Genomic DNA, 4,969 nt, shown 5'->3' with positions numbered 1-4,969 from the left:
TGGCGTTCCTGGAACAGGCGGATAGGCAGACAGCGGGCGCTTCCTGTTTTGAAGCAGTCTCAGGGGGACCCCCAGTTACGGGGCTTCCTGGATGAAGTTTGGAGGTGTGCTTCCAAGAAGTTGTACAAACTTCTGCCTGCTGCTGGCCCGGAAAGTGCCCGGATAGGCCGCACACCTCGAACTCCCAGGCCTAATGTCCCAGACCCAGTGCCTAGGCGGTCCCAGTGTCCCTGCAGAGCCCACCCATGGCAGCCCCGTGTGCCTGCCTGGCCTTGCAAACATGCAGTCGTCCTGCCCTCTGAGCTCTCGCTCTTGTCCAAGACATGGGAGGGGCTTCGGGGCTGTGCACCACCCCCAGGCTCAGGTCCACACTCCCCAGGACCCACCGCCTCCGCCAGGTGGGTGCACCCCGCTCACCTAAGGCTCCTCAGCACCACTCAAGGTCTGTTCCAGGCTGGCATCGAGGTTCCCTGGAAGGCAAAGGGGAGACAGCATTCACTCCAGGAGCCTGCCTGCCTGCCTTTCTGCTCCGTGTTGGGGAGCTGGAGTGCGGGGGGGGGGAGGGGATGGTCTGGCCTCCACAATCAGCACTGTCTTCAGACAGGCCCCAGCCCAGCCCCAGTGCAGATACACTCACTGGGCCTTTCCAGAACATAAGCCTGGCTCACCCGTCTCCCCTGTTCAGGATTTTATGGGTTTTTTTGGTAGAGGTTTTTGCCTTAGGGCAAGCGCACTGGCCTGAGAGAGAGACAGAGACAGTGAGAGGGGAAGTGAGAGATCACTCCCCAAGGGGGATGGCCATGCAGCAATCCCTTCTACTCCAAGGATCCTGGACCAAGCCACTGGGTCCGGGACTCTAACCGCAGTTGGCCTTGTGGGAGTCCAGCAATATAACCACTACTATAAAATATAAATACTGCCTGGCTTTTAAAACTAGGTATGTGTACTTAATCTTTTTTAAAAATTCCTTTCTGAAAAGAGGGCAAACCCATGACTCCCACAATTTTACTTACTAGCTGTGTGACCTTGGTCAAGTAATTTAACTTCTCTGTGCCTCTTCCCCATCTGTGAAATGGAGATGGTAAAGGTGAGCTACCCCTGGTGGTTTGTAAGGATTAACTGAAGTCATTCCTGACAAAGCCCCCAAGTGCAACACTGTGGATGTCCTCCCTGTGGGCCACTGCAGCTGCCCTCCCTGCGGGCTGCCATGGCTCTCCTCCCTGCTGACCACTGTGGCTCTCCTGCCTCTGGCCACCGTGGCTCTCCTCCCTGCTGGCCACTGTGGCTGCCCTCCCACTGGTCGCCATGGCTCTCCTCCCTGCTGGCCACTGCAGCTCTGTTCACGAAACACCAGGCGGGCTGCCGAGCGGCACAGACCAGGGTCATTACTGGCATGGGTTGCTGTAGTGAAAATCTATAAAGCACTTGGCCTCTTACCAGAGGACACTGGGAAATGGGTTCCTGACAAATGCAGGAAGGTGGCCTGTGCAGACCCCAAAAGAAACCAGCCCTGCTGGGGAGTGCTGTGGTGGGGTTTCCACCCTCCACCCACATGGGGACACCAAGTCCGGAAACCCTCAGCTCCAGCTGGAAACGGCAGTGACCGTTAGGGTCAGAGGCGGGGCTGGGAGAGCAAAGTAACTTTGCTATTTGTTTTAAGAACATATTCACATATTACTTGTCTAATTATTGCAGCTCCAGTGACTTCCACAGCAAGCGTGACCCCCTCCAAGTTTAGCCGCCGAACCTTGCCCCAACCCCAGGATCATTGCACGTCCACTCCTAGCCTTGCCCACTAGGGCAGGCCCTGCCCTCCCCTCCTCACCACTAGGTCCCATCCCCTCCAGCCCACAGCCCTGGACAGCAGGACCCAGAGCTGGACCCATGGCAGGTCTGCGGGAGGCTGGTGGAAGTAAAGCAGCCACCACGCCTGCGCGACAGACAACACGTCTGCGCCTCGGGGAACTCCCTTAGCCTCAGCCTGGGCTGGCCAAGGGGCTCAGGGCTCCAGATGCCACGGGTGTGTGTGTGTGGGGGCCCTTTGCCCCTATGCTCAACATAGTCTTTGTGAAAAGGATGCAAGGCTGGTCCGCAGGGACGCCATGCCAGCCTCTGGGCATCCCTGCCACTCTCCTTCAGTGCTGAGCTGGAGGGAGCCTACTACAAGCAAGGCCAAGGGAGGCTGGCCTCTTCCAAGGACATTTGACCTGAACCCACACAGACCCCCAAAGCATCTGCCCGGAGTTACCCATGGATCAGCCAGGGCCTTCCCTCAGACTGTCCTGAAGGTAGGTGGGAAGTGGCTCCCTGCAGTCCCCTGCCCTGGTCCTGAAGGTAGAAGGCCATGCATGAATTTCTTCTCCCAGCATCAGAGAACAAATCCTGGCCCCCTCTGCCCCCTCTCCACCAAGTCTCAGAGTTCTCCCTAAACAAGCCTGTCTTCCCCCAGGCCTGCTTCTCCCATCCTCCCCCATGCCAGGCTCTTTGGGGGTCCTCCCTGAGGTCCCAGATGAAGACTACTTTCCTGAGGGCCCACAGATCCCCAAGGCCATGGGCGAGTCCTGGCCTGCGTCCTCTGGAGGTTAGGTCACATGCACAGTGGCTCCATGCAGGAGCCTTGGGGCTGAGCTCTGGAGTCGCAGTCCTGGGTTTGAACCCACCTTTGCCCCTTCCTAGCAGGATTACACGGGCAGTTTGCTCTGCTCTGGTTGGGGAGGAACAGCAGAGCTGCTGGAGGCTGGAGTGAGCGGGCATGTTGCTCAGAGGAGTCTGTCCTCTGTGAAACCGCAGCCATGGTGTTCGAGGGTGGACTCCATGCTGGCACCAGCTTGCTGTGGCTGTCCCCATGGAAAACTCCTACCCATCCTTCAGAACCCTGAGACATCCTCCCTGGCCCAACCCCTGTGGGTCTGTCACTTATCTTCCGTGGTCCTTAATGGCAGGCCCTTTGTGAGAAGGTCTCAGCCTGGCAAACTAGGAGAGGGGATGAGAGCATGTCCCCCCGCAGTCAGTCCCCAGGCCTCCATGCCATGCAAGTGTTCCCCTGGCCACTGGGTGAGGCCTGGCCTGCTCCGTATGCGGGGAGTTCCTCCTCAGGCTCCTTTTTCTAACCAGTACTGCCAGGCCCCTTGCACGGAATGGTTCCGCCCACCCCACCTTCCAGCAGGAAAAACAGCAAGAGATGCCTAAAGGGGAGAGCAGAGGGCCCCCCATCCTCTTCCACAATCCCAGTCCAAGAGTGAGGGTGAGGGCTCTGGGGTGGACGTGTTTATCCGTGTATCAGTATTTTCAGCCAAACAGATTGAGCAGTTCGAGTCCCTGACCTGGTGGCTCGCTTTCTCTCTCTCTCTGTTCTTCTCTGGTCAAATTAAAATAAATAAATAAATAGATAAATAAATAAAATAACAATTAATTGAAATTAATCCTTTTAAAAAAAAGGCAAAGCAAAGCAGTCAGTCCCAGGGTAGGACCAGCACAGCGGCCAGAGGGAGTGAGCTCAGGAAGAGCACTAGACAGGGCTGAGCCTGGCTGGTAGCAGAGAAAGGGTGTGATCCTGCCAGGCAGACCTCCGTGGAGAGGTGAGTGACAGCTACGGGCCAAAGTGGGAAAGTGGGGAGACAAGCCTGCACTAAAGGGCCCCCAAAGCACAGTGCAGCCTGCGGTCCAGAGGGCAGGCCGAGGGGTCTGAACTGAGGGGACAGCGGGGACCAGAGCAGCTAGGGCGCCTCCCTTCCCCCGCCTGGCAGCTGGCAGCCAGGGGCGGGGCCTCGGCGCTCCGACGAATATGCAAATCTGCAATTAGCCGGGAGCATTAAACAAATCAGAAGAAACAAAACAGGCCGCAGCCCAGCAAATCCGAGCTCCGCTGTTTTCAAAACAAACGCAAGGGAGGGGTCCAGCGTGGGGGGCGGTGGCGGACGCCCCTCCCCCGTCGGCCGCCTTGCCCGCTGGGGACACCGCCGCTGCCAGCGAGGGCCTCGCCCGGGGGAGCGCAGGAGCGGGGGCGGGGGGCCCCGCGCACCAGCCCCGCCCGCCTGAGCGACCACGGTCAGAGGTCCCTCCATGCCATGCAAGTGTTCCCCTGGCCACTGGGTGAGGCCTGGCCTGCTCCGTATGCGGGGAGTTCCTCCTCAGGCTCCTTTTTCTAACCAGTACTGCCAGGCCCCTTGCACGGAATGGTTCCGCCCACCCCACCTTCCAGCAGGAAAAACAGCAAGAGATGCCTAAAGGGGAGAGCAGAGGGCCCCCCATCCTCTTCCACAATCCCAGTCCAAGAGTGAGGGTGAGGGCTCTGGGGTGGACGTGTTTATCCGTGTATCAGTATTTTCAGCCAAACAGATTGAGCAGTTCGAGTCCCTGACCTGGTGGCTCGCTTTCTCTCTCTCTCTGTTCTTCTCTGGTCAAATTAAAATAAATAAATAAATAGATAAATAAATAAAATAACAATTAATTGAAATTAATCCTTTTAAAAAAAAGGCAAAGCAAAGCAGTCAGTCCCAGGGTAGGACCAGCACAGCGGCCAGAGGGAGTGAGCTCAGGAAGAGCACTAGACAGGGCTGAGCCTGGCTGGTAGCAGAGAAAGGGTGTGATCCTGCCAGGCAGACCTCCGTGGAGAGGTGAGTGACAGCTACGGGCCAAAGTGGGAAAGTGGGGAGACAAGCCTGCACTAAAGGGCCCCCAAAGCACAGTGCAGCCTGCGGTCCAGAGGGCAGGCCGAGGGGTCTGAACTGAGGGGACAGCGGGGACCAGAGCAGCTAGGGCGCCTCCCTTCCCCCGCCTGGCAGCTGGCAGCCAGGGGCGGGGCCTCGGCGCTCCGACGAATATGCAAATCTGCAATTAGCCGGGAGCATTAAACAAATCAGAAGAAACAAAACAGGCCGCAGCCCAGCAAATCCGAGCTCCGCTGTTTTCAAAACAAACGCAAGGGAGGGGTCCAGCGTGGGGGGCGGTGGCGGACGCCCCTCCCCCG

The 4,969-nt window shown here is 58.1% G+C and overlaps 1 protein-coding gene across 1 annotated transcript in view; it reads right to left on the bottom strand.

Annotated features, from left to right (window-relative positions):
• The window catches only part of PLXNB2 (plexin B2), a 23,814-nt gene that overhangs the window by 17,976 nt on the left and 869 nt on the right, over nucleotides 1-4,969 (bottom strand). Inside the window, exons 2-3 of the mRNA XM_006157580.3 lie at nucleotides 1,014-1,065; nucleotides 418-470 (exon numbers count right to left, since the gene is read on the bottom strand). The gene's annotated coding sequence lies outside the window, so the exon portion shown is untranslated. The remainder of the gene's footprint in view (nucleotides 1-417; nucleotides 471-1,013; nucleotides 1,066-4,969) is intronic.

Source organism: Tupaia chinensis, unplaced genomic scaffold, assembly GCF_000334495.1.
Source record: "Tupaia chinensis unplaced genomic scaffold, TupChi_1.0 Scaffold000548_1, whole genome shotgun sequence".
NCBI lineage: Eukaryota > Metazoa > Chordata > Mammalia > Scandentia > Tupaiidae > Tupaia > Tupaia belangeri.
Note: the sequence above shows the minus strand (reverse complement) of the source record. Positions and strands in the feature narration are given on the sequence as shown.